The sequence below is a fragment of the Abramis brama genome, assembly GCF_963993115.1.
Source record: "Abramis brama genome assembly, chromosome: 21".
In the NCBI taxonomy this organism is placed as follows: Eukaryota; Metazoa; Chordata; class Actinopteri; order Cypriniformes; family Leuciscidae; genus Abramis; species Abramis brama.
Window position 1 is genome coordinate 5309148 of NC_139983.1, and position 24016 is coordinate 5333163.

The following is a 24016-nucleotide window of genomic DNA, read 5'->3' on the forward strand; positions in this document are numbered from 1 at the left end:
GATTAATATAAATATTAATATAAAGGTTAATAAAACGTTACACTCACTTCAGTTCTTCTGGAGGTGCAGCAGGAACACGAATAGTTGGTACCGATCCTTTTTTCAGGAGCAGCTTCTTAGCAAAACCAGCTTTATAACATTACTGAGCCTCGTTTGTAAAGCAGTCTGGTGTGTGAAATGATTCGCGCAAGCATGAAAGCATTGACGTTGATCGTGGGGAATATTCCCTTCGAAAACAAACTCAGCCACTGCTGTGTTCCTTATTGCACCCAAGAACAGAACACCACAATCGCTTAGACGCAATTCAGCTCATAGACAGTGCTCCAGCGTATTAACAATGACCGCGCCGGTCCGCGCGGACTATGATTGACAGCTCGCTCACGAGCGAGGTCGGGTCTGTGTTGAAACGCTGCTGTCAATCAACAATCGTGGGAGGAACGTCGATTTTGTGACGTCACAAAATCGAACGGCTTGATTTGAGACAGGGGAAAACATATAAGAAGATTTAAAAAAAAACACTGGATAGATTTTTATCATTTTATGATGGTTGTGTACAGGCACTGCCAACACACATTTCAGTACAATCAACTTGTAAAAGTGCATGTACCATTATACGACCCCTTTAAGTACACTTAAGTATATTTTTAAGTAAACTTTATGTAGTAAGTATACTAATTTCAATGTACTAGAAGTATACTTGTAAGTGTACTATTTCAGTACTGCTTGGGAATAAATTGGGCAAATTTTTAGTGTATAAAAGTATACTTTTAAGTATACTTTAAGTGTTACTGTAAACTTTGAGGTTTTTTTTTTTGTACTGCAACTATACTACAAGTGAACTTATATCTGATAGTTTACTAGTTAAATATATTTTTTTAGTTTATGAAAGTACACTTTAAAGTATACACTCAGTAAACTACTAGTTTAGTTGTTTTTTTGTTTTTTTTTTACTGCAAGTGAACTTAACATCATACTTATAGTTTGCATAGTTAATGCAAAAGCATTGACATAATTTTTCCTCCCATCTCATATTTTCCTTCATCATGTCCCTTCAGGGGCTCTGTACTATTGAAACTTGTGTTTTATGTGTTTTAAAATATTATGATTAAACATTTATAACGTGTTAGTACATTTAAAAGACTTTAATTGTAATATCAAACAACACACTACAGTTAAAATTATTATCAAGTGCTTCACATGTACTTTAGGATGTTAGTCAACCCATCAAAATAAGTGAACTTCTTTAGAACATGACAAAAGATCATTAAAACATATTGATTTAAAATGTACTTTGAAATAAAACTTTTAATCTGACATTGTTACAAAGTACATATTTTTTGTTACACTTAAAGCTGCATACTGGATACTGGCATTCGCAATCACAGATTCTACTTTTTGGAAGTATGAGCAACAAGAATTTTCACCAGAAAATGTCGTCTGAACAAGCAAGTAACATCCACTTTTGTTCTGACCAACTAAGGGGGAAAAGCATTGCAGTAAATTGCGCCAATTATCAGATCACGTCAAACCGTGCAAATTATACTTTGTTCTCAAATTGTTAATGTTAACAACATCAGCATTGCGTGACTACATTTAATGCCTTTCCGATATTTATCCTTGTTTTCGCATGGGCCGGTTGCTGTCTCTTTTTTTCTGTAGCCACTCCGAAGTCCGAAGTCGATTGCATTTTACAACGGGTGAATCTCCAGTTGTCACTGGTGATTGTCATATGAACATTTCTGGATCCGCCATCAAATTGATAAGTTTAATTATATAAAGTGCTGTGAGAAAAGGCTATAAATCTCCACCTCCAACATCCTCACACTCATAGCCTACTAGCCGAGACTCTTCTTTATGTGTTCAGATGTGACGTAATGACGCAAAGACATGCTCGAATTTCCTGCTGAAATCCACCAGTACCACTGGAATTAAAAACATTATTACAAGCAGATTTTGAACACTGGCTGGTTATGTACTTGCTTAAAAAATCTATTTTGGATCATTTTTAACCCAAAAAAGTTACGGACTGCAGCTTTAAATGGCCTTTTTTCATATTATCTTCAATGTTTTTCCATTATACTTTGAAGATCTGAAGTACACATTCACTATAGAGTTAAGTGCACTTCTTTTTCACAAGCGCATGAGCCCGTCTCTGCTGGCACTTTGTTATTCTCTATAAATGTCCATCCATGTGTGTACAAAAGTTGTCTCAATCACGGCGAGCCTCCCTTTGACGTCTCTTTTTTGCACTCCGTCTGCCCTCATTTAGCCTCTTTTGATCCTGCCGTCATTTACGCTTTCCTTCTGATCTCCCTCTTTTGTCTCCCTCGTTTTCTGCGGGAGAAATGTGCTGACCTCAGCTCTGGCTCCTGGCATCTGTGCTGTCTGTCTGTCTAGTGTAGGAGCAGCTGACGGTCATAAATGACATTTATTGAGATCATCACCATCTCTGCGTTGCAAAATGTAATGCGGGGAGCTTTTGAAATGAATGGCCTGCTTTGGGGTCAACGCTCACCTGCTAAAGCCATAGCCCAGATAGATCAAAAGCAGGGAAATATGTAATCTAATGCATTTTGTCTAGAGCTGGGGCTTAAATGCGACCACAGAAGAGTGTGGTTACAAAACTCTTCAGACATGACGTAACGGAGAGAAAAGCCACGCAAATCCCAAATTCTCATAAAAATGCTGATTGTTAAAGACATTATGCTTTTAACTCATTAAACTAGTTGCCAAAACAGAGCAGGCTAGTCATCAAAGATGGAATTATTTTAGAATAGCCAAGGTAGTGTAAAATTATTTGTTTCTAGTTCTTAAGGCGAGTGTAAAAACAGTGTGGTTTTTTCAGGCATCTGTCAATTTAAAATTTTCGGCTTTTTGGCTTTTCATAAAGTGTTTTTTCAGACTAGTGAAAAAAAACAACAACTTTCAATTGTATCTTTTAGAGCACTTTGTCTATTTGCGTCTGTAGATTTAAATTACAGTATATATCTTTAAAGGCCGTTTTCTCAAAATGAGTTTTCCTCCTACATTGAGCCAAAAATCTCCACCAAACTTTACAGATTTATTCTTATCTATATTCTGAAGGGTTTTACAGAGGGGTTTGTTCATACACTCACCTAAAGGATTATTAGGAACACCATACTAATACTGTGTTTGACCCCCTTTCGCCTTCAGAACTGCCTTAATTCTACGTGGCATTGATTCAACAAGGTGCTGAAAGCATTCTTTAGAAATGTTGCCCCATATTGATAGGATAGCATCTTGCTGTTGATGGAGATTTGTGGGATGCACATCCAGGGCACGAAGCTCCCGTTCCACCACATCCCAAAGATGCTCTATTGGGTTGAGATCTGGTGACTGTGGGGGCCATTTTAGTACAGTGAACTCATTGTCATGTTCAAGAAACCAATTTGAAATGATTCGAGCTTTGTGACATGGTGCATTATCCTGCTGGAAGTAGCCATCAGAGGATGGGTACATGGTGGTCATAAAGGGATGGACATGGTCAGAAACAATGCTCAGGTAGGCCGTGGCATTTAAACGATGCCCAATTGGCACTAAGGGGCCTAAAGTGTGCCAAGAAAACATCCCCCACACCATTACACCACCACCACCAGCCTGCACAGTGGTAACAAGGAATGATGGATCCATGTTCTCATTCTGTTTACGCCAAATTCTGACTCTACCATCTGAATGTCTCAACAGAAATCGAGACTCATCAGACCAGGCAACATTTTTCCAGTCTTCAACTGTCCAATTTTGGTGAGCTCGTGCAAATTGTAGCCTCTTTTTCCTATTTGTAGTGGAGATGAGTGGTACCCGGTGGGGTCCTCTGCTGTTGTAGCCCATCCGCCTCAAGGTTGTGCGTGTTGTGGCTTCACAAATGCTTTGCTGCATACCTCGGTTGTAACGAGTGGTTATTTCAGTCAAAGTTGCTCTTCTATCAGCTTGAATCAGTCGGCCCATTCTCCTCTGACCTCTAGCATCAACAAGGCATTTTCGCCCACAGGACTGCCGCATACTGGATGTTTTTCCCTTTTCACACCATTCTTTGTAAACCCTAGAAATGGTTGTGCGTGAAAATCCCAGTAACTGAGCAGATTGTGAATTTTTTATTCCTAAAAAAAAATGGCGAAAATGTATTTATTTTTAGCTGTTGACAGTATTTTCTGATTTGTGGAGTGATACATATAGAGATATCCCAAATCCTTTCTGTAAAAACCTTTGACTCTAATAAATATATATTTTTTAAAAGAAACAAGAATTTTGAACCTGACTTCATCCGATGTTCAGATTTTTGTTCTAGAAAGTTATGCAAATTAATGCATATTTAATTAGATAGCACCTCATTTGCATATTTAAACAACATTTCGGAAAACTTGTAATACAAAAAATGTTTGCAATTATAAATGTAATCAATCAGTTGGTGAATTATGGTGATATTTATTAGTTATTTTAACAGAGCAGACTAGTCATCAAAGATGGAATTATTTTAGAATAGCCAAGATAGTGTAAAATTATTTGTTTCTACTTCTTAAGGCGAGACACTAGAGGCAAAAACAGTGTTTTTTCAGGCTTCTGTCAATTTAGAAATTTTGAGCTTTTGGGCTTTTCATAAAGTGTTTTTTCACACTACTGGAAAAAAAACATCCAAAATACACTTTTAACTGTATCTTTTAGAGCACTTTATCTGCGTCTGGGTGGTTGACGTGACGCTACATTTTTGTGTTCATGGTGACAAATATAAATAAAAATTTATAATATTTCATTAAAATATCTGTTGTTATATACAGTTTAATCTTCCAGAACTAATACATCTGTAATTAATGAGTATTATAATTCAAATATGTAAATATTTCGTTTTAAACATGACATTTGTCCACTGGCGTGACTGTCCGGGGTAGCGTTGCTTATCTTAAAACTACTGTAATTAAATGAAAAATAAGTCTAAATACATTAAAATACTTGAATAGATGTTATAGAGGTGTTAACTTAATGAAACTAAAGGTTATATGTCATAAGGTCCCCATTTAAAATAATTGTGACGCATTACATTTTGTCCGCAAAACTGGTGTCCACCTGGTGTGACGCCATTCTGTAGATATAAAACGGGCATTAATGTGGGCACCCTATTACTGAGAGGGGCCCTTCTTCATCCAGGAAGTACAGTAGACCTCACTGGAGTACATGGACTGCCCACAAGTTGAGTTCTGTTTCAAATATTTTCATAATATTGCTATTTCCGTGCACTGTTGGAAATGGGATCCATTATGCAAGTCCTTTGGTGTGACATAATCTAAGTATTGATCTGAAAAGTTTCATCAATTTATATTGATTGACTATTGAAAATAATGTAAACCTTAACACTGTTAGTCAGGATTGAAGACTGTCTCTCATATAGCTAGGCTGCAAACTGGCCTTGATCTTGAAAATGTCCACTGGTTTGACAGCACTGTCCTATAGTGTGACATGAAATCAGCGTCACACTGGTGGAAATGGCTGTCACACCAGTGGACGTAAACATTCTTTGTTCCTATAAAATAACCAAAATCGGACAGAAATCACACACACAAACCAGATATATTTGAATCCTGCATTTATTAGCTTCTTGAATCAGATGAAGAGATGTGTTTAGTTGTGTTTGTAGCTCAGAATGAGGAACTATATACAGACGTCATTGCATTAGAACAGCCTTATGATCTGGTTGGTTCACGTGAGATGATTGACAGCTTTAGAAACTAATCATATCACGCTGATTTCATAGCTGATGCGAATCAGGAAGAGGAGAGTCATTGCTAGCTCAGTTAGCTGTTTTAAGCAGGAGGGCAGGGTTTCATAAAACATTGAAGCTTCTCCTGGGCGCCGCCATTGATTAGCAGACCCCCCACCTGCTGTTAGCATTCCATCGACTCCCATTCATTTTGGCGTCAGTTTGACAGCGAATAACTTTACATCTGAGGCATTTAAAGACTCCATTTGTCCATTATTTATTTCTAAAGAAACACGAAAATATATAAAAGGCTCCATTACCTTGTATCTTACGTTATGGCCCCTTGTATCTTACGTTATGGCCCCATGCAGTTTTGTAAAAATAGGCTAACAAATGCGTCATAACCACGTATGGACAGGAGGAGAAGCTCACGAGCAATCGGGGGGACGTGGAGGCAAAGTGACAAAATAATTCATCAGAAAACTTAGCAAAAGTTGCTCCTGCTCCTAGCTCATGGACAGCTCCTACTCACGCTCTCCGCCTCTGCAAGTTTCGGAAGGGAATGATTCAGATTTCTCTTGGCACAGCTACTAGAAGACAGACAGGTTGTTCACGTCACATCTACGTCGTCAAGCTCAGTTTGAGTCTGCGCAGTCGCTCAGCCATCAGGAAGTGAGTGCTTCTAATTGACTTCACTTGTCTCCGTTGAATCCAATGGGGTCGCTGTGTCCAGTTTATATACTGTCTATGGTTTTAAAGGAGAACTCGGCAACTCTAGCGAACTCTACTCACTTCTTCGCTGATTTTCCCTTTTGTTGTCGCATGTTTTCCCCACGAGCTCCCCCTATAGCTGTGGGGGGGCGTATATGTCACAACACGGTCGTAAAAAACTCACTTGCGGCGGCCTCCTCCCCCTCTCTACCGCTGCTCATGTGCGTTTGTTTTGATCGGAGCAAGCCAGACATCGTGTGGAGCTATGTCTACCGAGGTGGGAAATCTGGTAATACATCATACATGCGTGTGTTTATGTCGAATTGCCGTAAAGCAATTCGTGTTTCGCGCTCGTTCTCGTTCTCGCTTCTCACGAGACTTCCAATTTCTATCTTGCCAGGACGGTAGTGCCCAAGTTGCAAGGTTGGTTTTCCGCCTGGGAACGCTGGGGGGAGCAGGGAAAGTCACCAATATCACCAGAACAGGTTGTTTAACCATCCAAATGATTTCTAGACCGTTTTATTAAGTTAAAGTTACCAAGTTCTCCTTTAAGCTCTTGAGATCGCACATTTCAATGGGATATGAATAGAAATGTTATGGGGACGGATTAGGCGATACCGCCCAAAATTGCATACTTTTACATATGTGTAATTATCTTAAAAACTGTTAATGATAGAGAGGTGCGGTCTTGTTTGCTGTATTTCTAAGATTCCCCTGAAAACAGTGGTATCCAGTTTGTATACACACTTCCTTGTTGTGTAATACCACTGCATAAAAAGGCCAATGAAATCGATGTTTGTTAGGCAGATTCCACGCGCATCGTTTCTTCTTCTTTCTTCTGACTTTATTGTACAAAACACATTTGAACTTGAAGTTGTAACTTTATTTTAATGATTTTTTTTAATTATTTGAACAAGAAATAATAAATGTGACTTTGTACAAAACAGGGGCATACCGGTACTTTTTGTTGTCCAATGGTGTGACGAAATGTCCTGTGGTGTGACAAACTGAATTATAAGTGAAAAAGGCATTTAAATGCACAAATTTATGTAAAAGGTGTTGAATAGTATAATAATGATATCATCACTATGCACATATAAGGATGGAATGAAGCTTCATTAGGTTTTATACTAATTATAATGAATATAATCCAGACATTTGGGTAAAGTCCCTAGGTGTACATCTTATAGTGGGATAATAACATGATTGTGATTTTTTATTGGTTACTTTTGATGTGGGAATGTAATTAGGACAAATTGATAAGGATTGTGCATATTTGTCTTATCTGTCACACAATCTCTGAATTAAATATTAACATAAAAAATGTTGTCACACGAGTGGACAATATTTGGGACTACCACACAAAAAAGTTAATAAAATGCTAATTAAATAAGGAATTAGAAAGGGACACATTCAGTTTTGAGTTATTCACATATTAAGCAATATAATTATAAGACATTTGACATACATTTTAGAAATAATTTTTTTTCCACTTTGGATTTGAGTTCACGTCAACCACCCGTCTGTAGATTTCAATTACAGTATATATCTTTAAAGGCCGTTTTCTCAAAATGAGTTTTTCCTCCTACATTGAGCCAAAAATCTCCATTTCATATACATACACCAAACGTTACAGTTTTATTCTTATCTATATTCTGACGGTTTTTACAAAGGGGTTTGTTCATATATAATCTTTCGGTAACACTTTACGGTAAGGGTACATGAATTATCATGAATTCATGTATAAATTCATGCATGAAATATGCATTCATTCATGCATTAATATCTCATGAATCATCAGGAACTAACACGAGTTCAACGTTTTTCATTCATGACTTCATGGATGAACAACACCTTAATTAAAACATTAACTAAGATGAGTACATCATCATGAATTATGATTTATTACGCATGATCATGATGTTTTCTTTGTTCACACAAAAAATTGGTCTTTACCACCCATTGTGGATAAAGCTATGGTTATGGTACATGAATCATCATGAATTCATGCATAAAAAAGTATTAATTCATGCATGCAAGACTACTCGAATTATTAAAGGAATGTACAAAAATCCACATTATCTAATGCATGCATACAGGCTAGAACAGTATATCAATTAATGTGAGAACTTTTTTTCTGAATTATGATCTGAGTTTCCAAGCATGTTCATGTCTTCTCATAGTCTGCAGGTAAATGGACAGAGCCCAAAATTGGCCAATCACAGCACATATTATACGAATTCTGTTGGCGTTCAAATACTAGTCATCATTAACTAAGCATTATTTATCAATGACTTCATCATGTGTGTGGCCCCTCAACTAAAGTGGTGACTTGGTGCTTTGAAACACTGATGAACAATGTGGCATAACTGTGAAATGACATGAATATGAACATTCAAGTTCAAGCCTTTGCAAACAATGTACTGTGGACACAAATGGACTTTGATCTTAACTGTACTACTTTATTCTTAAACGGTATAAACCAGTTAAAAACCATAAAGCTGTTTAAAAAAAATGTTTCACAAACAGCTTGATCTCTTTTTGGGTAAAGAGTCACCTTTAAGCTACTGATGTGACTCCTCCATATCATGAAATTGTAAAACAGCTTTATGGTTTTGTAAAGAGTTTTCAGATATAGCCTACAGGCACTTAAAATAAAGTTCATGGTGTATGTACTGAATTCCTTCTCAGCTCTTTCCAGCTGTTGATTTAACGTACCGTTTGGTTTCAGAATAAAGCAGTAAAGTTACATAACATTATTACGATTTTACAGCTAAAAAATGTACGTTAAACTATTTACGAATATTTCATATTATAAAGATATCTGTATAATTTCCCTTTTACCATTTTATAGATTATAAATGTAAGATCCCTTAAACCTACTCCCACACCTAAGTTAAACATACCCATTTTATAGACAATATTAAAAGGATAAAACGTAATGGACAGATATGTGTAGGGAAATGGCAGTTTTATTAACAATGTAGCATTAAAAGATAGTTTGAGCAACTAATCCTACCCCTACCCCTACCCCTAAACCTAACCATTTCTTAAAACTACGTAACTACAATTATAAATTAAAACAACAGACAGACAATCACAATCATTTATTTATTGAGAAAATGTCAAAACCGGTACCAAAAGTCGTTCACATGACGATGTGTCGCAGTCCTCTCTGGTAGTAACGTTATATAATAGTTTTGTATGAGGTAACGTTACAGAGCAGAATTTAAGTTATTAATCCATGAAAATGTTAATCCGGTTCGGTTTGCTGTTCGCTCTGTGAAGGCGCGCGCGCTTCTCCATTTCAAACGTAGTACACAACTTAAAAACGGCATGTCGCAATCTGTGACGAAGCATGCGAGAGCCAATGAGCGTTTGATATCACTGCCGTAAAACATGTCGTAACGCTTCGGGCGCAATTTTTGAATTTGAATTCACCACGAGCGCGGGATTTGACGTTGGTCTCTGAGAGAAATGGAGATGAAGATCACTGGATAAAGGACTGCATTTGGATCTGTTTCTTGCAAACAACGTATGGATTATAAAGATTTGATCACATTAAGCTAATAAAATTGATTTCTTTTGTGAATTTATGTTGTGTTTTAGTGTATTATGAGTCAAAACATTAATGCCACGATTTGAATATGCATAAGTTAAATAGGAATACGCCCAAATTTGTACGTCGTTGTTTGTATAAGTTGTTTATAAGTGAATAAATTACGTTTTTGTGCTGTCCACTGTCAGTATTATACGTTTCTGTGTGTATAAAACGTAAATAAATGTACATATGGTAGAACTACACTTTACGTAAAAATACACACGTATTCTCATGAGATCATGTTGCAAGTTAAGATCAAAGTCCATTTGTGTCCACAGTACATTGTTTGCAAAGGCTTGAACTTGAATGTTCATATTCATGTCATTTCACAGTTATGCCACATTGTTCATCAGTGTTTCAAAGCACCAAGTCACCACTTTAGTTGAGGGGCCACACACATGATGAAGTCATTGATAAATAATGCTTAGTTAATGATGACTAGTATTTGAACGCCAACAGAATTCGTATAATATGTGCTGTGATTGGCCAATTTTGGGCTCTGTCCATTTACCTGCAGACTATGAGAAGACATGAACATGCTTGGAAACTCAGATCATAATTCAGAAAAAAAGTTCTCACATTAATTGATATACTGTTCTAGCCTGTATGCATGCATTAGATAATGTGGATTTTTGTACATTCCTTTAATAATTCGAGTAGTCTTGCATGCATGAATTAATACTTTTTTTATGCATGAATTCATGATGATTCATGTACCATAACCATAGCTTTATCCACAATGGGTGGTAAAGACCAATTTTTTGTGTGAACAAAGAAAACATCATGATCATGCGTAATAAATCATAATTCATGATGATGTACTCATCTTAGTTAATGTTTTAATTAAGGTGTTGTTCATCCATGAAGTCATGAATGAAAAACGTTGAACTCGTGTTAGTTCCTGATGATTCATGAGATATTAATGCATGAATGAATGCATATTTCATGCATGAATTTATACATGAATTCATGATAATTCATGTACCCTTACCGTAAAGTGTTACCAATCTTTCTGATTTTATACAACATTTTATTCCTAAAAAAAATGGCGAAAATGTATTTATTTTTAGCTGTTGACAGTATTTTCTGATTTGTGGAGTGATACATAAAGATATCCAAAATCCCCTCTGTAAAAACCTTTGACTCAAATATATCAAAAAAAAAAAAAAAATGAAACAAGATTTTTGAACCTGGCTCTATCCAATGTTCAGATTTTTGTTCTAGAAATGTATGCAAATGAGTGCATATTTAATTAGATCACGCTTCATTTGCATATTCAAATACAACATTTCAGAAAACTACCAAAAAAATTTGCAATTATTAATGTAATCAATCAACTGGTGAAGTATGGTGATATCTATTTTTTTTTTTTTTTTTTTTTTGTGTCTAACCTTAAATGAGAAGTTAATTTTATTAATAGTTTGTTACCAACTACCAGAGCTCCAGAAGAGCTTTAAATCATATCAAACAAGTTTCTCTTTTTACCAAATTTTTCTCATCCTTTACCAAAGAAGAACTGGGTTTTGATGTCAGAAATCCCAGTTCGTGACTTTCGTTTTAATGCACGAGTAATACAAACAAACAGAGTTTTGTAAAAAATAAAAAAAAATAAAAAAATGTATTTGCCCTGATCTGTTTAGGGCAACTTTTAGAACAACATGATGGCAAAAATCAAGCCAAATAACAACTTCCTCCTGGACACGTGCTATATGACCCTGACATATTTGACAGATTTATATTCCCACAGCCAATAGAAGCACCAAATAATACAGGGAGAGAAAGAAAGAAAGAAAGAAAGAAAGAAAGAAAGAAAGAAAGAAAGAAAGAAAGAAAGAAAGAAAGAAAGAAAGAAAGAAAGAAAGTCTGTGAGGAAAGATGTGTGATGTCACCAGCCATGGTCTGAACAACCTTCAACCAGTAAGAAGCAGTTTGTGCTTGTTTCCTAAACAACACTGTCCTGATTCATCCCAATGTCAGCTCCCACCGGATTATATCATCTCTATACCGGCAGCATGTGATAATGCAGAAAATTATTATTATTATTCATAGATTGTTTTTAACATTGTTACAAAAGATTTCTGTTTCAAATAAATACTGTTTTTTATTTATTTCACAAGAATCCTTAAAAAGGTTATCAAACTTTCCACAAAAATATCAAGCAGCACAACTGATTTCAACATTGATAAAACTCAATAAATGTTTTTTTCAGCATCAAATCAGCATATTAGAGTGATTTGTGAAGGATCATGTGACACTGAAGACTGGAGTAATGATGCTGAAAATTCAGCTTTGATCTCAGGAAAAAAATACAGTTCACAATATGATAATATTTCACAATATCACTGTTTTTTCGATCAAATAAATGCAGAAATCGTGAGCATGAGACTTTTTTCATCTTAGCAGCCCCAAACTTTTGAACGGTAGTATACGCGTGTTATTTATTGTTTAGCTGGAGGGTACTAATAAATGCATTCATATCACTGAGATCTGTTAGGCAATATTACGCCATACAAGCTGTTTGTGCGCATTCATGCACGCCTGTTATGCAAACGTGTGACGCTGATGAGAGTTTCCTCTTGAGAAAGTTTGTAATTTCATGAGTAATACACGTGTATATGAATTCTGTGTTTGTTGTTAAATCTAAAACTATTTCAAGCATTTCTGTGAATTGAAATACAGATTTGCCATGGCAGTTTACGTTGTAGAAGTAAAATTATTAACTGGAAACAAATAAAAAAATGTAACTAACCTAAACTGAAATGGGGGCGGGGGGACTAATAAAATGACAAAAGCTCATAACGAAATTACAAAAAATTAAACAAAAATTAACATGAAAACAAAAAATATAAAAATAGTTAATTAAAAATATTAATAATATTACATATTAATAAAAATAAAATAACGTTGGTTGTAAGTCTAGAGTAATTTCACACTCACAAGCTGCGTCCCAATTCAGAGGCTGCTCCCTTTGAAGGCTGTGGATGTCAAAGGTCACGCGTCAAAAGCGAACGTTGTTAAATGGGACGGAGCCTTCACAGGATTCTTGTCTACTTACAGCTGCCTTTAATGAGCCTTTTCTCATATTCAAATGTCTGAAAAAAAGAAAACAATGTTCACAACTAAAAATGTTCACCACGGACCATTTATGTACATAATAAAGATTATAAACTATATAAAACTGAATCCTCAGTTAGATATGTCAACATTTTAACTTTTAACTTGAAGCTTTAAAGTATTCGCAGCTATACACTCTCCCATCTATAAAGATGAAACTGAACTCAAATAAACCGTCTGATATCAAGTTCCCTGTAATTTTCCGAGTCGTTTTATGTGCTTGGCTGAATTAGTGACCTGTGGCTGTTTTTATTTGTCATATAAAGAAATTTTTACAATGCACACTTTTAAGTTGCTTCTGTTTGGTTCATTTTAATATATGAGTTGCTACATGAAATGATTAATATATGAGTTGCTATATGAAATGATTAAAAACTGTATTTGCATGTCACCATACTGCTATCAGGTCATTTATAAGCATATTTTCGTCTTGATAAAGGAAATATTCCGGCTCTTTAATGTGGTTACTAACAGTTATCTGCAGAGTCTGGATGTTTGGTTTAAAAATAGCAAGACGATGAGAGAATTTAGTTCAGATTCAGGTGAAATGCTGTTACGGAAAAGGAAGTTCAAAGTCCTGATTGCTTAGTGTAATGCATTAGGTTCAATGAAGTCAGTGTATTATACTGTACCTGCTTGCCTGTGTTTAATATACAACTTAATGCATGTTTGTTCCTTATGCATGTGTCTTGGGACTCCATGTTCTCTTCTCTTTAATTGTCTTTAAAAATCAAGCAAGTAGTAATGTTAAAAAAATGTTATAAACATCCAACTAAAATATTCCAAAAAATATGTTCCAGATAACTTTGAACGGACGTTCTATTAAAGTTACTGGAAGAAAGTTTGTTCATAACACTGAACAATATTCATAACGAGAGAACCTTGCCAGAACTTTAAATCTGAGAACGTTATTGTCACACTCGTGTTTAGGAAGGAAGACGAAGACAGACGGCTCAAGACCAAAACACTCAAAGGGTGCTTCTCAATTCTTATTTGTGCATCCTCGTTTCCTTTCCTCACTTCCTTTCCTCGCGTCTCAGCCCCACTCCCTGTAGGATGGAAGGAAGGCTGCAAGGAAAGGAAACGAGGACGGAGGAATCGAAGGAAAGCTTTTTTATATTGATCACTCAAAAGGATCTGCCCTTATGTTGTTGAAGTTTTGGTTAATTAAGAAATTCATAATAAATAATAATAAAGCAAGATACCCTGTTGAAATATATGAGATGTGTGGTTTATATAAACTGCAAAGGTAAAGTATAAATTAAAATGATTGTGATCGAAGTGAAGGGGGAGGAGAATTGATACATGCGTCACGTTTAGTCGATAAAACTCTTCCGCATAGGATACACCCATGTATCCTCGCTCATAACTCCTCACTCCTCGATCCTCAATCCTCGCCTCCTCATGGTGCAATTAGAGAATTGGGATGTCCTTCAAGATGGCTGAGCTCGATCGGTTTCCAGGTCATAGGATGGAGGAGCGAGGAGACGAGGAGGCATATTGAGAAGCACCCAAAGTTTAATAACCTAACGGCAAATCCACACAATAGAGTGGTGTCAGAGGAGGAGCTGAGGGGCCGAAGGGAACCAGTGAAGGTGGGGCCGAGGAAGAGGAGGCGGGTAGAAGGTGAATGTTCGTGGACCATCGGGGATGGGTTGACACTTATCTAGACTTGTCTGCAGTAGGCTCTGGCATTCGTTCTGTGCAGTGTGTGGGCAGTGGCTGGCTGGGCTCTGGGTCCAGAGTGGGGCTGGTGATGTTGTCCTCAGCTCGGCAGATGGTAAATACCAATCCGTTGTTCACCCATTCCACAAATGCTGTGAAATCCTCTCAGGGACTGTTCACTGGAAGGCGTGCCTTAGACCAGATAGTTCATTAGGCATGCCAAATCTAAAAATATGTATATGTAACAAAGAGTGAACAACAACTCCCCGTCCACCATCGGCCCGGCCCTTGAGCCCAAAACATTGTGTACTGCCCCACCCACAACCTCACCATGTTGGATGTTATTGCTATGGCCTCCAGAACATTTCTTGGATTATGGGATGTGTTTGTGGACATAATGTTTTTTTCAATCCCTGCTGGTTCCCTCCCAGCCTCCCTTTCCCGCCTCCTCTCACAGCCAGTTCCTCAGCCCCAACTCTGCCGGTTCCCTTCAGCCCCTCTGCATCTCCTACACTAGCTGCTTTCCGACCGGAGGGACCTTTTCACAGTTCCTAGAACTATTGGCTAAAGTACCCGTATGTTCCTGCAGTGCGAACACGCCGACTAGGAATGACTTTAGTTCTAGGAACTCCATTTGGAGGAACTAATTTAGCTCCTACTTCAGAGTAGGGTCTAAACCAGCACTATAGGAACTACCCATGACGTTAGTGTACGCTGATGACCGAACGCACGCGAAACACCAGCACCTGCCATTTTTAAAACAGCTATATGTAAACACACAGATTATAGCCTATATATTTACTCCAGAAACTAGATACAAACATGGAAAACAGTGATATAGATGGGCCTCTAAACCTTTATGCTGAAGAGAAAATCCAACGCAACTTTGAGGGGACCAAGTCAAACATGATTATGTTTATCTGCCCAGCTAGCAACCACACGACATAGGCTAATAACTTTTTTTTCATATACTGTGTACTTTCTATAACAATTCTATCTAATAACATGTTAAACAGTACTGTTAGACAGATCGCTAACTAATGAACACAGAGAATGTGAGCATTGTTTGCTCTGCCGTTCTCAGCGCCGTCAAAATAAAGGTCCGTCGCTCCGTCAAAATAAAAGTTGCCGTGCTTGCGTCACTCCCTTACCCCTCCTTACCAGTTCCTATGGCCACTTGGCCAGTGCGAACGCAAACAGAAAAACCGAGTTTGGGGGAGAGTAGTTCATAGAACTGTTTAGAAGTGGACAGTTCCTATAACTAAGTTCCTGTAACTACTTGGTCGGAAAGCGGCTACTATCCGGTGAGGATCTGCCTCAGTTCCTCAGCACCACCTAGTCCAGATGATCCCCTGGCTCCGCCTCCAGCCTATGAATCCAACACTCAACCACAGCCTGTCGACGCATCGTCTCCGCCTCGGCTCCACCGGAAACCTTCAGCCTTACGACTCCACCGGGCTCAGTTCCTCATTGATCAGACGTCGTCCTGCCTCCACCTTCGGTTCCGTCTGGCTCCGCCTTCGTCCTCTGTCCCACCGTCTCCACCTCGGTCTTCAGGTTCCCGTGTTCCACCTCGGATGCTTGTCGCCGCAGTTCCGCCTCAACCTGGATCTCCATCTCCATCGGCCTTCCCCAGGGTGGCGCCTGTCAAGTCTCCACCATGGCTCCATCTCCCTTCGACTCCACCCTGAGGCCTCGTCATGGTTGGTCTCTGGACTCACATCTGGCTCCTCCTGCTCCGTGCTCCCCCTTGGCTCCTCCCACACTCCACTCCCCCTTGGACTTTTGTGTTGGACTTTTTGTTTTGCCCCTCTCCAGTTCCTCGTCCTCCTCCAGAGCCCCCTCCCTCCTTCCTTTGATGCACTCTACATGGCGCGAGGTCGTGCCTTGAGGGGGAGCTTCTGTTGGAGTTATGTTTCATTGTGTTTTTTCCCTGTGACCCAATTTCCCAGTGTGTCTGATTAGTCATTAAGTTCACCAGGTGTCCTTCAGTTATCTCATTAGTTCCCTTGTTTAGTTCTGATATAAGCACTTTTTTGTTTTGTTCAGTTATTTGTCCTGTCTTGTCTGTAAAGTGGATGTGTTCCCCATGTTAATACCCCATCTCCTGTAGCCCTATCCTCATACTTATATCCTTATACCCCATCCTCCACTTACAGTTTTATTTTTAAATTGCTTACAATTTCTGAAACTATGGCTCAGTTTCTCAAAAATCTACACACAAAACATGCACACAACATGCAAAACGTCACACATCTCTTGCAAAAGCAAACACTTTATTCAAAACTATTTAGTTTATTTAGTAACTACACACAAACATAAAATGATTAGCCACATACACAACCAACTACACAGGGATGTGAACAATGTGCAAAATGTAAACCACTAGTATCTTGTGTCTTTTGCTTGTTCAGTAGAGGTGTCACAATATATCGTAATACAAAAGTGCATCAATATGTATCGTGGATAGTGACAATATGTATTGTGTGTAGTTCACACAAAATGGAAATTTCTGTGCGAGTAAAAAATTTAAGTTTACTGAGTTTTAGTGTCAGTACTACATTAAACTACTATATATATATATAATGTTGAATTGAATGTATAATAATGCAATGAGGGAATATCTGTGGGTCTTGATAAAAAGTGGCCTACATTATATATATATGAGCACCAAGTCCAAGTTCATTTCCACCCCCAATTTAATACCAAATTTAACATTTTAATAAAGAGTAAATTTTTTGTTAACCTTTTCCATTAGTCTTGGAGTATTGCAATAATATCGTATTGTGAGTTCAGTATCGTGATATGTATCGAATCGTGACATGAGGGTATCGTTACACCCCTATTGTTCAGTGTGCAATGGAGTGTACAGGGGCCAGTTGCATAAATGGAGATGCTTGAAAAAGCATTCAGTTGCGTTCTAGACACTGGGACAAGTGTTTTCCACATACGATTCAGATCAGAAAGAAGATCGAAAGCACTTGTTAGAGGCACAAAACATCTTTTAGCGTTAGGTAAGTGCCTATTACCAACACAATCCAGTCTGAAGTTAATTAATACATCATTCGACCAGACATAACTGTTTTATATATATATAAATATAGGTTGTTTGCGCACGTGATATCAGGAAGCAACATAATACACACATGACGACAGGAGGGTGATGGCGATGCGCAAATTTTACTTAAAGAGTTACTCCTCCCACTTCTGCTAGTTTTACTGAAATATCTTATCCCGTGTGAATTGGCCATTACTATTACAGACGTCCTGTGGTAAAATTACACTACTCCATCTACCCTTGTAAAGTTAATCCCGTAGGGCTTAAAAGATAAAATTGATGACTAACTTGTAAGACTAGTCTTAGCAGTTTATTCAACCAGCCCCAGGCGTTTGTCATAGCAGTCACACGTATATGTGCACAAATACACACTACATAGTCCATATGCACAATTTAATTGTACAGTTATTGAACTGAACTGAATCAACATTGAACTGACTTGAGCTGAATAATGACACTATTGACTTGCTAAAGCTGCTTTACAGCAGAATTTGAATCTTTTATTTTTATGAAGCGGCTTTGAAACAGTCTGTATTGTATAAAGCGCTGTAGAAATAAAGGTGACTTGACTTGCATGCATATTCAGTGTATATTTACAAAATAAACAGAAATGCAAGGGTGAAAAAAATATTTGTTTCTCAGAACACTGATTTTTGGCTTCTAAGCGATCAAATTAGGTATATTTACACTATCAACAGAAATCCAAGAGGGTAAAAATAATTTATTTATTTGAGTGTTTTGAGTTCTAAGTGATCAATTTATGTGTAAGTATTTTCATACATGACCATTGGCTGTAGGTAATTGGGAAACGACTGTGCCATTTGAATGGCACTGTTTTCCAAATGAAGCACAAGAGCTGTGAGTTTTGAGTGATGTCTAATGTATAGAGAACTGGGTTTAGCGTTTTGCAAAAAGTTTGTTTTACAATTGCAAACAGGGTGTAAAGCAGATAATGTGCTTGCAGTTTTGCATACTTTGTCTGAAGATTAGGTACATGAGTAAGCCTGTCTGCCTTGCTGCTGGTTTGTGTCTGTAAGCTCTGTATAGCTTTCTGTTTTGAATCTCTATTTACTATCATTCCTTGTTGTTTTTATTTGCTAAATTTAACTTACTCATCAACATATATTAGATATTGTCTAATATTGCCTATCACATTAATCTGACATCACAAGCTTTTATCTCTAAATCGTTATCGCTAGCACAACACGCTAGTATTTCGCTAGCCTGTTAACCTGCCATCCGTGCTTGCCGTCTTTTTTTCTCTTACACGCTCGCGCCTTTTACAAGTCTATCAAACAACTGTGGTAAGTCACTTGCACTCCATGTCACATGTATAGTATAGCCTTCTCTGTCAGCGTTGAGGGCTTTACATGTGATAAATGCAGGGAGATAGTCAGGCTGACGGAGAAGATTTCAGAACTAGAGACACACATCCAAACTTTAATCGAGGATAGTAAGAGTGCAAGGGCTTTAGATACTGCTTTGGATGCGACTAGCTTAGTGAACTGTACATTGTTTGGTTCCGGCTGTAATAGAGCCTGTGCAGCAGGGCAACTGGGTGATGGTGAGACACTGTAGTCACGGGACAAAACACCGCTCTTCCGTTCCGATTACCATAACAAATAGATTCTCCCCACTCAGTGAAACACCCACTGTGAATCCTGCTGAATGTGCCCTAGTTATTGTTGATTCGATCACACGGAACGTGAAAATAGAGACACCAGCCACCAGTCACATGTTTGCCGGGAGCCAGATCGCCTGACATCAAAGCAAATTTAAAAGTGCTGGCTAATGCTAATTGTAAATTCTCTAAGATTATTATTCACTTACTTCAAAATTTTTAATGATATGATTACAGATTATAACCTAGATGTGCTGTGTTTGACAGAAACCTGGCTAAAACCAGACAATTACATTACTTTAAGAGTCCACCCCACAAGATTACTGTTATAAACATGAGCCTCGTCTGAAAGGTAAAGGGGGAGGTGTTGCTGTAATTTATAGCAATATCTTCAGAATTACTGAGAAGTTTTGTTTTAAATATAATTCTTTTGAAATGGTGCTTAATGTATCTATCTATCTATCTATCTATCTATCTAGTGTAAATGATAAATCACATTTGAGATTTGTGCTGGCTACTGTACATAGGCCACCAGGGCACCATACAGACTTTATCAAAGAATTTGCTGATTTTCTATCAGAGTTAGCACTGGCTGCAGATAAAGTCATAATTGGATTTGGCATTTAAAGACATCCTGAACTCTATTGGAGTTAGACAACAAGTGTCAGGACCTACTCATTGTCGTAATCATACTCTAGATCTAATATTATCACATGGAATCAATGTTGATGCGGGCGATACATCAGAGCGATGACATCTCAGATCATTATCTAGTCAAATCAAATCAAAATCAAGTATATTTGTATAGCGCTTTTCACAATACAGATTGTATCAAAGCAGCTTCACAGTATTAAAATAAAATAATACAACAAAGTTTGTTTCTAGTGGAATTTATTTAATTTAGTCTCGTGTATACTCCATCCAAGGTTGCAAAGCCAACTCTGTGTTACAAATATGTTAGAACTATCACTTCTGACACTAAAGATTACTTTATTAACAATATTCCTGATCAGTCTCATCTCCTCAGCATCCCAGATAGCTTAGAAGAACTCGATATTGCGACAGAAACTTTTGACTCTCTCTTTTCCAGCACTTTAGACACAGTTGCTCCTTTGCGCTTAAAGAAGATTAAAGAAAATAGTCCAACCCCGTGGTACAACGAGCACACTCAGGCCCTCAAGAGAGCAGCCAGAAAAATGGAGCGCAACTGGAACAAAACAAAACTGGAGTTTTTTCGCATTTCATGGAAAGAGAGCACGATTGCGTACAGAGAGGCCTTAAAAGCTGCTAGATCTGCTTATTTTTCAAACCTATTAGAAGAAAATAAACAAAACCCTAGGTATTTATTTGAAACAGTGGCTAAATTAACCAAAAATACTTCTTTACTTACAAGATTGATAATATCAGGGAGAAAATTATAACTATGCAACCGTCAAAATTACAAAATTTTATTCATTCATTGCCATGGGAGAGGAAGAATTTTCTAAACTCGTTAAATCATCTAAATCGACAACATGTATGTTGATCCTACAGAATTAATCAATTACAGGCCAATCTCGAATCTACCTTTTCTGTCAAAGATACTAGAAAAGGCGGTATCCTCACAACTATGTTCCTTTTTAGAAAGAAATGGTAGCCTATCTGATTTTCAGTCAGGATTTAGACCGTACCATAGTACCGAGACTGCTCTCATCAGAGTCACAAATGATTTGCTCTTATCATCCGATCGTGGTTGTATCTCTCTATTAGTGTTACTCGATCTTAGTGCTGCATTTGATACTATTGACCACAACATTCTTTTAAATAGACTCAAAAATTATGTTGGCATTAGTGGAATTGCATTAGCATGGTTTAAATCATACTTATCTGACTGTTATCAGTTTGTAGCAGTAAATGAAGGCATGTCTTATCGATCACAAGTTCAGTATGGCGCACCACAAGGCTCAGTGCTAGGACCACTGCTGATCACTCTGTACATGCTACCCTTAGGAGATATCATTAGGAAACATGGAATTAGCTTCCACTGTTATGCTGATGATACTCAGCTCTATAGCCGTTTCTCAATATGCGTTCTTGTCTGTACTTGTGTTCTTGTGGACTTGTGAAACGTCATCAGTCACTGCCTAAGTACTGTTCCAATTCAAAGTTCACATCTAGCCAAGTCCAGTTCAAATCCCCGGATGTGTTCTTGATCCGCCCCTTTTACCGAGGATGCATCGAGAGGTGACTTGTGCAAACTTGAGACAGCCAGGTATCCCAGAATGCATCTCACACCAACCAGCAAGCGTCAATAGCAGAGGAGAAACCCCGCGTAATTTAAAAATACTGCTGTATTTGTGTCACGAAATGTAGTTTTAAGAGTATTTCAGGCGAGAATGTAGTTGTTTAAAGCTCAAATCTTTGGTTTATTTATAAAGATAGCGCCTATTTGAAAATTTGATCTGACGTTTTCGGAGTTGTGAGAACCAGGCAATCGGACGCTCGGCGCACATGTACCCCGCCGAGAACAGCCTTTCCTCGGCTAGTGCTGCTGACTTGCCGCTGGCTCGGATGTCTCTAGTCTAGTGGTTTAACATGAGATATAAATCGTCTTGTGTATCTAACGGGCGATTTATTTATTTATTTATTTTATTTGTCTCATTAATCTATAATTTGTTCCCTGGCAAAACATTAAGCTGAGGGCAAAGTGAAGTTTCATAGCTTTATTTAGTCTATTTAACTTTAACGTTGTAGCAGAGAGCTGACTTTTGTTTGACTGAATTGTAAATTGCTTTATTATTGTATAGCTTCTTATACCTTTTAGGCTACTTATACTTTTATAATGGCTATTACTGATCATTAAAACTGACATTTAACAAAAAAAGGTTATGTCATTTTATTTGATATATTTAAAACATATAAAATATTTTATTATAGCATACATGTTGCCTACATTCTCTTCACTACATATATAATAAAATAAAATGACACAACCAAGGGTTGTGCTTTATATTTCGTGTTGTTATAAATATGCAGTGAAGATAATCAATTGCGTTGCCTGAACCACATTTGTGTGGCCATTATGTTTTATTTTTTATTTTTAAATTAAAATGAAAAGAGGCAGAGTGGTGGTTCATAACATATTTTGTTTTATTTGTAGCCTAGATATACATAAAGAGATAACCGGAGTAGCCAGAGCGAGCTGAGTGACGCTATCAAGTACGCCGCTGTTCCATTTCAGAATTATCGGACTTGCGTCCTCCCGTCCTAGGGAGTTCGTTCTCCTGAGTCGAACTTGTCAAGTCCGAACTACCAAGGACTCAAGTTTGCGTACTTGGTATTGAGAAACGGTGTATATTTCTTCACGCCAGGGCCGGAGTGGGTAATCGGGAGAATCGGGAGAATTCCCGGTGGGCCGCTTAACTTTTGGGCCGGTCGAGGTGTTTTTTTGTTGTTGTTTTTTTCCTTCACATTTCAATGTCACGTTAGTTACATTAGGCTACACACGTTTCGCATTCTGACACCGCAGCGCGCATCCTCTGCATGGGTTGTACCATGTGAGGGAGTTCTCCCCTCCCCTCCTATAGAGTTGGTTGGGTCCATAGCCCGTCTTTTCCAAAACTTTTTCTCAGGTAGGCTACCGCGGCACCGCCGGCGCCTACCGATAGCTGTGCCGGCCCTACCGCAACGGTACGCATCAGGGAGGATGGATGGGAGGAAGAGGCCAGGAGGTATGGAAGCTTTGTTTCTTTGTTAAAAGATAATTGCGACTTTTTATCTCACAATTGTGAGTTTACATCTCGCAATTCTGACTTTATTTCTCAGAATTGCGAGATATAAAGTCAGAATTGCGTGAAATAAAGTTGCAATTGCGTGTTATAAAGTCAGAATTGCGAGATATAGAGTCAGAATTGCGTGAAATAAAGTCGCAAGTGCTTATTATAAAGTCAGAATTGCAAGATATAAAGTCAGAACTGCGTGAAATAAAGTCGCAATTGCTTATAGCCTAGTCAGAACTGCAAGATATAGAGTCAGAATTGTGTCATATAAAGTAGCAATTGCGTGTTATAAAGTCAGAATTGCGAAATATAAAGTCAGACCTGTGTGAAAAAAAGTCGCAATTGCTTAAAGTCTAAGTGAATAATTATTTAACCTTTAGGCTACATTATTTTTTAACCCATGGTATTAATATAAACTACACAATAGTACGAGCTGAACTGTTGCTTCATTTATCCAATTTAGAAAAAGTGCTAATTTGGAATTCCACCATGGAAAAAGTGGGCCGGTCTTGGGCCTGAAACTCCCGGGCTGAAAAGTGGCCCCACTCCGGCCCTGCTTCACGCCGTGACAAAATTTACCAATTCACAAAATTAACGGAATGCATAGCTGATATAAAAAACTGGATGACTAGTAATTTCCTACAACTTAATTCTGAAAAAACAGAGATTCTAATTATTGGACAAAAAACTCCCACACGTAATAACCTAGAATACTGTCTAACACTTGATGGCTGCTCTGTCATGTCTTCGTCGTCGGTTAGGAACCTGGGTGTGCTCT

The 24016-nt window shown here is 37.8% G+C and overlaps 1 long non-coding RNA gene across 1 annotated transcript in view; it reads right to left on the minus strand.

Moving 5' to 3' along the window:
• The window catches only part of LOC311072530, a 75600-nt gene that overhangs the window by 47129 nt on the left and 4455 nt on the right, over positions 1-24016 (minus strand). The window contains exon 2 of the long non-coding RNA XR_014604024.1: positions 12960-13114. This is a non-coding gene — a long non-coding RNA (uncharacterized lncRNA). The remainder of the gene's footprint in view (positions 1-12959; positions 13115-24016) is intronic.